The sequence below is a fragment of the Triticum dicoccoides genome, chromosome 5B (assembly GCF_002162155.2).
Source record: "Triticum dicoccoides isolate Atlit2015 ecotype Zavitan chromosome 5B, WEW_v2.0, whole genome shotgun sequence".
Taxonomy (NCBI): domain Eukaryota; kingdom Viridiplantae; phylum Streptophyta; class Magnoliopsida; order Poales; family Poaceae; genus Triticum; species Triticum dicoccoides.
Window position 1 is genome coordinate 82,865,771 of NC_041389.1, and position 11,942 is coordinate 82,877,712.

Genomic DNA, 11,942 nt, shown 5'->3' on the forward strand with positions numbered 1-11,942 from the left:
GCCAGAAACCTTCTAGATGGTTTCTAAAACCGGTCGTCACTTCTCCCAGCTGTTCGGCGCTCGCTTCGCTCCGGTTACTAAAAGTAGTGGGACTAAAACTTGCTATTCTCACCCATGCTTGGATCCAAATATTAAAGAGACTAAAATCTAGTTATTGAGCATTTATTATCCTCCAAACCCTCCAATCCAGAACTAAGGAGAGGAATTAAATGAGGAGAGAGAGAGCTAATACATATTTTAGTAGGTTTCCCATGACTAAAAGATTTTAGCCTCAAGACTAGTCCTAGCCTCTCTTTAGTCAGGGGTGCTTGGAACTTTAGCCTCTAAAAGAGACTATTTTTAGTCAGACTAAAAATAGTCCCTTGTATCCAAGCACCCTCTAATGGGTCATGCCATCTTTGAACGCTAGTGGGCGATTAATTAGCTCTACGCTCACAACGATCAATAAATAGCATTAGGGATATCTCACCTACTGAAAACTGGATATAGCCTCTCGGCTTCAACATCATAAAGTGGCTCGGCCGCTCTAACAAGTTTCTAGTTAGGGTGCTCTCTCGCTCGATCAATGTATATTTTTTTTCTTATTGTTGCCTACTAGCTGTTTACCATTACAACTGAGTTTAACTCCAGCTCGTTTATTTTCACTGCATTAGCTGGTAATTCCCAAAGCCTATAAAAGCTGGGATGTGGCTAGGTTTTACGCTATGTCGGAATTCCCCTTTAGTCGAAATGGTAAGAACATGATACTTACTCATATATATACAAGTACGCCCGATTTGGCCTCATACTGCCTATGCTTGTTGATTTTCTCACAAATTGGCATCTGATCGTTCAATATAGAGCGGCTAGGACCGGATAGGGGAGGTGGAACATGTGGGTTGGAATCTATTGTATCGGGCATATTTTTTCCGGCCTCGTCATCTCACCTCAAGCGTTTGTGCTATGAGTCAAGACCAAGCAGCGTGGGACAAGTAAGTCATGCAAAACGTTTGCGCCTTCACGTGGCTGCAATCCAAGCATTCCTATCGCATGGTTGTCGGACCTGACGGCCGACGGCACGTCGCATAGGAAAAATCTAATTGAAGCACCCCTATTTGCCAATCGTGGCCATCTTATAAGATCCACCATATCGCTCCTAGCGACTGCAACAATTCACTTTGTTTACGCAGCTCGACATGGACAAGCGAGCGCGAGCAGAATTAGCGGAGTGCGTGCATGCCAATTTTTTTCTCCTTTCATATTTTTATTTTCGTTCATTTTAATTTTAGTTTGAAAAAATAATAAGATAAAAAAGTTATGAATTAAAAAAGAATCATGAATTCAAAAAACTTTCAGGAATTCACAAAAAGAAGATGAACTAAAAAATGATCATGACTTTAAAAATTGTTCAACAATTCAAGAAAATGTATGCAAATTTAAAAAGTCTGGATTAAAAAATGATTGCAAATTCAAATATATTCACAAATTTAATAAAGTTCATGAATTTAAATATTGTTTGCGTATTAAAAAACATTCATGGATGTGAAAAAAGTTTGTGAATTCGATAAAATTCATGAATTCCAAACAACATTTGGAAATGGAAAAAAATTGAAAAATGTGAAAAATTATAAACATCACGAACATTATTTAAAATTGTGAATAATGTTTATTTTTTTTTAAAAGGTATATATTTTTTTAATTGCTAACTGTTTTTAAAATTCCTTACAAAATGTGAACATTTATTCGAATCCTCATCATTTATTTGAAAAACCAAATAATTTATGAAATTCCAGATAATTATGGTGTTTTGTTTAATTTTTGAAATTTAGGAATTTAAATAATAGCAGGAAAATATAGAAAAACAAAAAAGATAAGAAAAGAAAAGAAGATACAAAAAACCTAAAAAAAGCAATAAAAGAAAAGAAAACAGTTGAGTAGCCTTCCAAATGCGGTCAAGAACTTAAAGTGTATAAGTATTAATATATGTCCATCATTTTTGTACACTTTCATTGTCCTTTCCCTTTAACACAAAGTTCATAAAAACTACTGTAATATGCGTATTTTCACCTGAAAAAGTAAACATCCACTAAAGGTGCTTATATTTTATAGACGTATATCGCTAGGAAACGAGAATCCAATCATGTCAAAGAGTTTAAGAGATTCATGAACGTTCGTCCACCCCGGGTCTGCAGGGCTGATGTTCATGGCTGATTGTTCAGACTGTGTCGTTGTGTTGTCATTCTCCAACAATATCACTGCACCTTCCTAGTAAATGTGAAATACTCCATTCATGTCTACGTATGACGAGGTGACATGGATAACTCCATGGGAATCCAGCGCACTCACACCCAGTGTCGGATCTAGCTGGTCCATGTTGCCCACTACTCCTTTCAGAGGAATCCTGTACACAAGTTGCTGGCTCGATTCAGGCAAGCAAGTTAAATATCATTTACAGACGAAGGGGTAGACGGGCAGTGAAGAGAACATTTGTCTGACTAGCATACCCATGCGATCTAGTAGGAGCTTGATCCCGTCAATGTGCCAATCATCGACGAATGTACCCAAATGCGGCCAGGAACCCTCCAGAAGGTTGCTATAACCAGTTGTTTCTCCCAGCGGTTCGTCCCTCATTTCATTGCAGTTACTAATGGGCAGACCCATCTTCCAGCGCTAGTGGTCGATTAGCTTAACACTCAAAACGAGCTATACATAGCATTTGGGATATCTCGTCTGCTGCAAAATAGATATAGCCTCTCGCCTTCAATGCCGCAAGTGGGTCGGCAATTCTAACATGTCTATAAGATCCACCGCATCGCTTGTAGCGACTGTTATAGTTAGCGGACAGCGTGCATATTTTTTTTTCTCATTTCATATTTTTATTTTCGTTCAATTTAATTTATTTTGAAAAATAATAAGACCAAAAAGTTGCAAATTCAAAAAATGTTCATGAATTCAGAAAAGCCTCAAGATTTTAGAAAAAGAAGATGAAATTGAAATTTTTATGAATATAAAAATTGATTAGGAATTTATAAAAAATATTAGAAATTTTAAAAATGTCTGGGAATTCAATTGTTTTTGCAAATTCAAAAATGTGCACGAATTAGAGAAAATCATGAGTTTGAAAATATGTCCATGACTACAAACAAAATTGTGTATTAAAATACTTTCATGGATGTGAATAATGTTGTGAATTCAAAAAAAACCATGAGTTCCAAACAAATATTGAAAAAAGCAAACAATTTATGAAAAATCAAACAATTTTTTAACTTCACGAGAATTATTATAAATTTTGAAAATGTTTGAAGTTGTTTAAAAAATTGAAATTGTTTACTTTTTGTAGATTGCTAATACTTTTTAAAATTGTAAACACTTATTGGCATGCTCAAATATTTTGTGAAAAACAGCCAATTTATGGAATTTTAGATAATTATTGATGTTTTGAACATTTTTAAAATTTAGGAATTTAAAACAAAAAGAGGAAAAAAAGAAGAAAAGAAGAAAATAAAATAAAATAAAATAAAAGTAGAAACAAAAAACAGAGAAAAAATTAAATAAAAAACCGTCCATCACCTCCGCCAGCGGTTCGGCGCTCGCTTCGCTCTGGTTACTAATGGGCCAAGCCATTTTCCAATGCTAGTTGGCAATTAACTTAACTTTCACAACGAGCGATACATAACATTAGGGATATCTCGCCTACTGCAAAACGGATATAACATGTCACCTTAAGCACCACAAGTGAGTCGGCCATTACTTATTACAAGGTCTAGTTAGCGTGCTCGATCGCTCGGTCAATGCATGTTGTTTTTCTTTCTTGTTGTTGTTTACTGGTTGTTTATCATTACAGGTGTGCTTAACTACAGTTCATTTTCTTTCACTTCATTAGCCGGTAATTACCAAAGCCTATGTAAGCCTGGATGTGTCTAAGTTTATGCTATGTTTGAATTCCCCTTTAGTCTAAATGGTAGGAACATGATACTTTCACCAGTCCTTTTTAGTCTGCATATAAGTTTTGTTAATGTATCTCTAATTTGACCAAACTTATAGAAAAAATATAAACATTCACAATGCCTAATCAATATCCTTAGATTCATTATGAAATGCAATTTCATAGCATATATATTTGGTATTCTAGGTATTGATATTTTTTTAAATATAATTTTGGTTAAGCTTTGTAAAATTTGACTTGCCACAAATCTAATACGCGTAGTAAAATGTATTGGAGGGAGTACTTACCCATATATACAAGTACACCCGATTTGGTCTCGTACTGCCTATACACTTCTGTTTTCCTCATAAATTGGCATCCGATCACTCGATAGAGCGGCTAGAACCTGACTGGCGAGGTGGGACGTGTGGGTGGGAATATTTTGTATCGCGCATATTTTTTCGACCTCGTCGTCTCACCCCAAGCGCACAAGATAGATTCGTGGTATGAGTCAAAACCAAGTGGTGTGGGAAAAGAAAGTCATCATAATGTTGATCTACCGAGAGCAAAACGTTCGCGCCTTCACGTGGCAGCGCGACCGGGGGATCCTCAATCCAAGCATTCCCGTCGCATGGTCGTCGGACCTAACGGACGACGGCACATCGTGCAGGAAATTTTTTATTGGGCAAGTGCTCGATCAATTGGTGTTGCATTTGAAATCTATCCGGAGGGCAAGAGTCGCATAGATAATCAATAATCTGGCATCAAACAGCCAGCGACCGGATATAGAAGGAGAGTGAACATTGGGTAGTTAACAACGGTGAAGAGGTCAGTTTAGGGCTGGAAAAAAAGCTCGAAGCTCGCGAGCTAAACGAGTAGCTCGTGACTCAGCTCAAGTCGACTCGAACTCGAAGAATAACGAGTCGAGCCGAACTTTAGTTTAAGATCGTTTATATACTGAGTTAAACGAGTCGATCTCACGAGTACTCGTGTAACTCGTTAGACTCGGTACAAGAGATCAACCATGCATCCCGTGTCCCAGGCGCACAACACAAGGCCCAACCACACAAGGCACCTTAAGAATATGATAAAAAAGTATTACTTGCGAATGTAAATTGTACATATTAAATATGTACAATATTCAGAAACAATGTTCATTTTTATCATATTTGTAAAGTTTTATGTTTATATCCTTAACGAGCTTAACAAGCTAAACGAGCCAGCTTGAGAGTTACACAAGTCGAGCCAATCTTGAATTTGAGATCGTTATAGTAACGAGTCGAGTCGAGCTAGCTCGTTAACGAAACGAGCTTTTGTGAGTCAAGCCGAGCTGGCTCGACTCGGCTCGAATTCCAGCCCTAGGTCAGTTAGATCAAAGAAATGAAGCATATTGGTCTTCTGTGAAAAATAATGAATCATAGTATGAGTGAACTACAAAGAAATTGCATATACGAGGGAGGTATTGATCCCAGGACCTTCTTCCACTACACAGGGATATGTAGAGTACACTGTTTTTGGTTTTTTCGTGGTGACACAACGACCAATGTAAAATGTATATTCTACCAGACCAGTTTCTTTACCCCAAAAGATTAACTACAAGACCATTTTCTTTACCCACAAAAACTAACTACAAGCTATACATGATCTTGATCAACTGTAACCGAAGAACACTCTGCTTTCGGAGGCATCCTCTTGCCGGCCAAGCCCGGCTCGTCTGATTAGCAAATCTTCTAGGCATCCTTGCCGGCCGTCTGCAAGAAAAGTAATATGAAACAAATAATAAGATTAGTAACGAAATACAGTAAACTAACAACAAGCGTGCAGTTGCTAATTGCTATTCGATCGAGGCGCGGTGCAGCCGCGGGTTAAGCAGCAGCAAGCTAGCAGAGCAAGAAAAGGCAGCGCCGCCGCCGCGCGGCACTGTGAGCGGCGAGCGCGGCGCACCGAGTCGCCCTCGCTGCCGCTCTTGTCGGCCCACCGTCGAAAACCTGCGCCGTTGTCCCCGAACGCCGCCGCAACGCCGAGGTGGCCGAACGTGGGGATGCCGTTCTTGTTCTTGGAGGAGCTCTTCCCGGCCATCCCCGTGAAGCTAAACGGAGATTCTAGAATGTTCGGGCCGAGGAAGCAAACGGAAGGATTCTTGGCTAGTTTCTTGGCGGCGGCGCGGCATACCAAAACCGTCCGGGACCGGGATCCGCCCTCCGCTCGTCCGCGACCTCCATTTTCCTACCCTGGCCGCGCGTTCTTGGGTTCTTGGACTTCTTTCTACGCAACAGGACGGAAGAGGAGGAAGAAGGAAGGAGGGGCGTACCAGGACAGGAGCTTTAGCGGGTGGGATCCGTCGATCAGCGCGCCGGTGAAGAGTAGTACCAATGCACCGCGGCGAAAATAAAAAGGCCGGCAATGGCGCCCGCGACGGAGAGGAAGACGAGGTAGAGGCGGCGAACTCCCCACGCACGGCCACCTGCTGCGGCATGTCCGCGTCCCGGTCGGCGTCGCCTGCGACTTCTGTGAGGGGGCTGCACCTCTGCGCCCACGTCCTGCTCGATGTCCTCCTCGTGGCTGCTGTTGGACTCGGTGGCGGTGGCGGCGCCGACGTGCTCCCCGTCGACATCCTCGTCAGAGAGAGGACCGAACTTGTTGAGGATACCCGAGGGCATGAACCTCACATCCTCCCGTCCTACCGCTGGCCTGTTCCTCGCGTTGGGGGCGGTGAGATCGCCGGTGGGAGGAACAATGTACGCGGGCGCGGCCATGGATGCTGCGCCTGCGCGGTGGTGAGGAGGATTGCGAGAAAGAGAGAGAGGAGGAGAGGAGAGGGGCGATGCTATATAGCGCCCGCTGCGCTCGGGTGGCTCACACGCGCCTCTCCTGGGCCAGCCCAAGCAGCGCCGTTTCTTTCTTTTTCTTGTTTAGATTTTTTTCTTTTTGTATTTCACCTTTTTCAATAATATTTTCTCTGGGTTTTTAGGTAAAATAAACTAGTAATATTTTCTAGAGATGCATGAACAAATTTTTATATAATATTCTATACATAATCTATTTGTGTTACTAATCTATATAAAATTAATTTCAGAATAAAATTAAAAATTATTCATGTGTTATATAAGATTTCGCACATACAATAATTCAAAGATTTTTTGGCACGCTATTTAAAATTAAAACAACATTAATTATTAAAAAAACTATTTTTATAAAGTTAGACTGGACAAAAGAAGTTAATGTTTTTTTTGCCACATTGTAGTTCTAAAGTTTTGACAATCTAGAAAGTTTAAAGTCCATATGTTGTTTCATGCGTGAGAAACAGAAAAGAGAAACTTTCATCTAGTAATAAAGTTAGTTGGCTAGCACATATCTCAACACAATGATGGGCGGTGGATTATAGATTGTTGAATCGGGAGATGGGTATCTTCACACAGCGCCTCCCCTCCTGTCTTGTTGCCTGCGTCAGTGTGTGTCTTAGATGTGGCGGCTCACTCTGGGGCAGGAGGAAGAGGGGCTCCTCTTCTAGGTCAGCACCACTCATGGGCTTGGGCCCAAGAGACAGATCTTGATGGGTTAGGGCCCATACCGGTTCAATACTCCCCCTCAAGATGGGTGGTAGATATCTATCATCCCCATCTTGTCACACGCCAAGTTACAGTCCTTTGTTCCCAGTCCCTTTGTCAAGCAATCTGCAAACTGCTGCCCAGAGCTGACATGAGTAAGGCTGATGATCCCAGCATCAAGTTTCTCTTTAATGAAGAAGCGATCAATTTCCACATGCTTCGTCCTATCATGTTGAACTGGGTTATTAGCAATGGCTATAGCTGACTGATTGTCACACCACACCCTTAAGGGTCCCTTCCTCAAGAGTTTTAACTCGCATAGTAGGTGCTTCACCCAGAGCATACCACACAACCCTTGAGATAATGCTCTATATTCAGCTTCTGCTGTTGATCTAGACACAACATTCTGTTTCTTGCTTCTCCATGACACCAAATTTCCTCCCACAAACACACAGTAACCTGAAGTTGATCGTCTATCATCTTGACAGCTAGCCCAATCAGAGTCACTATAGCCATCCACCTCAAGATGTCCACTCTTCGCAAACCACAACCCTTTACCCGGAGTCCCCTTCAAGTATCTCAGGATTCTGTGAACAATATCAAGATGCCCTCTCCTTGGTTCATGCATGTATCTGCTCACCACCCCCACGGCATACGTAATGTCAGGCCTAGTATGACACAAGTACAATAACCTCCCAACCAGCTTCTGATAATCTTCCTTATTCACTAGCTCACCTGATTGTGCTGTTACTTGATGATTTTGTTCAATTGGAGTAGGGGCTGCACGACATCCCATCATGCCCATGTCACTCAAAAGATCCAAGGTGTATTTTCGTTGGCACAAAGATATTCCCTTCTCTGTCCGGGCCACTTCTATGCCAAGGAAGTACTTTAGATTTCCTAAGTCTTTTACCTCAAACTCCTTGCTCAGACACCCCTTCACTCTCTTTATTTCCTCCTCATCATCTCCAGTGATGATGATATCATCAACATACGCTGCAACAATGGTGATCTTCTTATTAGTGTGTCTATAAAACACCGTGTGGTCACCATTACATTGGCCATACCCCATATTCCAAACAGCTCGTCTGAACCTATCAAACCATGCCCTCGGCGATTGCTTCAGACCATACAAGGATTTCTTCAGCCTGCATACCTTCCCCGTAGTCTGTTCTGTGCCAAAACCTGGCGGTATCTCCATGTATACCTCTTCTTTCAAGTCACCATGTAAGAAGGCATTCTTGACATCTAACTGGTGCAATTTCCACCCAAAGTTTGCAGCACAAGAGACCAATACCCGTACCGTGTTCATCTTTGCAACTGGAGCAAATGTCTCATCATAGTCAATTCCATAAGTTTGACTATATCCTCTGGCAACCAATCTAGCCTTATACCGTTCCACCTTGCCCTCAGGATCCTGCTTCACAGTAAAAATCCACTTACAACTCACTGCTTTCTTTCCTGCCGGCAATGTGGTTAGCACCCATGTCTTGTTTTTTTTCAATGCTTCTAACTCCTCTATCATCGATTCACGCCACTTCGGATCTTGCTTTGCAGCCTTCCAATCCCTAGGGATAGACACAGTTTGCAGAGAGGCAACAAACGCCTTATATGAAGGTGACAAAGCCTTGTAAGACACAAAATTGCCAATATCAAGGTCATCACAAGCATCATCCTTTGGCAGAGCCTTCCTTGCTACCTCACCCTTCCTTGCCACTTCACGTGTAGGTTTTCGCAACGCAATGGGCAGCTCCACTGTGTCAGACGAGCTTGCCTCACTGCCTTGCTGCTCCCCCTGCACTCTTGCCTCACTGCCTTGCTGCTCCCCCTGCACTCTTGCCTCCCTGCCTTGCTGCTCCCCCTGCACTCTTGGTTGCCGCCGAGAGTACACCAGGGTATTCGTCTGCCATCGATCCCGAACAGGAACCTGGAGAGCACCAATCTTAAGTGTATCGATAGTTGGCTCGACATGAGCCCGCACATCATCATCAGTGATGGTACTAACCGGAATTGTACCCACTATTGGTTGAACCTGAGCCTGCACATCATTATCAGTGTTAATGTCCACAGGATCACCGTGAGTATGAGACACATCCTTCTTCCCCTCTTGACCATCATGCACAGGGTGTAGGTGGTCAAGCTCTGCAAACAACAGACTGAGATCAGTCGGCTCACCATAGAATGGCTCTGACTCCCTGAATGCGCCGTGGAGTAGACGCCGGAGCGGTCGACGATGAGCAGGCTCGGCCGGCTGCTGGCGCGGAAGCCGGTGAATCCTGCTCGCTCGCGGACCCCGAACCAGTACTCCAGTACGGTGCTCTCCGGCTCCATGGCTGGCCTGAATTAGTTTGTGTTGTTCTAGGCTTCTAGTTAGACTAGATTCCCGGTCCGCGCGCGCTAGATTCGAGCTTTGCACGTATAGGTAGAAATCCCGTCACAGCGCGCGTGCACGTATCTATAGATAGAAATCCTGTCCGGGTGCGCAGTTAGACATTGATTCGTTTTTCTCCGAGTCCGAACGCGCGCGCGATCCAGTCGATCGGTCGGTCATGACGTGACAACGCGCGACGTACGGTCCGTCCAGGAAACAAACCAGCTACTATACCCCGGCTGCAGAACCCAGCTCCCGTGCCGCTCCCTGGCGGCACCGGGGCGTCCAATCCTAGCCGCCAGAGGAGGGCCGTGTTTGTGCTCGCCCCGCGCCGCTGCCGCCGGCGATGGCCGCGGTGGCGGCGGGTTCCTGCTCCTAAGGTGCGAGGGCTCCCGCGCGCTGCTCTTAGCGGCGGTTCTGGTGGCTGGAGCGGCGGTTCCAGATCCGGTCGTGTCGGCGCTCTGGGGGGGCGCATCGGTGGGCTGGTGGTGGTCTCCGTCGGCTGCGCGGGCGGGGACGAGGCTGCTGGTGTGCTAGGCATCCTGTGGCGGCGATGGGAGGTGCTGCCCGGCGAGATCCGGGTGCTACCCTCGTTCTACTGGCTGGGGCGGCCCGATGGTGCAGGACGGCGGGCGCGCCCAGGTTCCGGCTGCGCTGCGACTGCTGGCCTGGTGGTCGCGCAGGACGACCTCAGCGGGTGCGGGCGCGGACGGGAGGCTCTCCCCTTGCTGCTCTCCGGTGATTTGTGGGCGGTGGTTCGTGGCCGGCCGGTACCGACAGTCGGTGGTTGAACTTCACCGGGAGAAATCCTTTCTCCGTCGGATCCAGCGTCGGCGGCACTTGCTGGCGTCGCACACTTCCTTAGAAGCGTCGTTGTTGTGTGGTGCTCTTCCTCTCTCCCCATGGCCATGGCTCCTGAGGGAAACCCAGATCCGCGGGATCGGGCGATGAAGGCGTCCTCACATCTTCTTCCTTCTTGAGGGCATCGTCTCGGAGCTGGCTGCAATATCGAGACCAGTGGATGGCGGCACCTTCGCGCTTGGTTTTGCTGAGGCGGCCGTTTTAGGGCGCGGATTTCTGTTTGGCAACGATGCTAGCGTTGAGAGGAGCTCGGGTCGCGGCTCGGGCTTCGGTAGTCGGATCTTCCCGGTGTGTTTGAGGTGCTCTTCCGTGGTTGCCTCGTTGGTCTGAAGTCGAAGTTGGGTGGAGCGGGTCCAGGTGGTGACGATGACAGGCTCTCGGTGGTCGTTTACGGAGGGCATGATCGGCACAAGTTCTACGTATTTCCCTTGCAATGCTCACCGTCAAAGTCGGAGTTGTCGTTGTTCGCGCGTATGGCTTTCTGTTGGCTTGGCCAGGGTAGCTGATGGTGCCTATGTTTGGGTTGAGACGTATTGGTTTTCGCCCGGTTTTTCGTTAATTAACCTGGACAATTCTTAGTTCTTCTTAATCAATGAAAATGACAAGTCTTTTGCCTTGTTTTAAAATAAATACTCCGGCTACAAAGAGAAAATAAGGCTGTCAAGTAAACATACGAGTCGACCTCCTGCGAGGCCTCAAGTACATTGTTTAGTACGTAAGTCATTAATCGGCTAGAGTTTGTTGCAAACAAATTACCGAGAAATGATGAAATGATACCAAAGCAGAACCTTATGGTAGTTTTCTACAATTCTCTCCAAAACCTGCTTACCTGGCAGTTTGTTGCAAACCCGGTTACCTGGCGGTAGCCTTTTCTCTAAAAACAAAATACCTAGTTACCTAGCAGTCTTAGAAGCAGAAGGTGGTGGGCGTATCAAAGCTGTGAAGCAAAGTACATCATTGCCACAACTGCGGCATGCCAAGGAGTGCGGCTGCTATTTGATCTGCTGGAAGGTGATGGTGGGGGCGGAGTGGCCACAATTCTGGTGGACAACAAGTCTGCAACACATCTCTGCAATAATCTGGTTTTCCATGACCGGAGCAAGCACATTGAGGTCTGGTTCCATTTCATCCGCGAATGCATCGAAGACGGCAAGATCTTCATCGACTACATCACCACCGGTGATCAGCTCGCAGATATCCTCACCAAGCAACTCGCGCGTACACGGTTTCTTGAGTTGCGACCTCGCATTGGGATGGT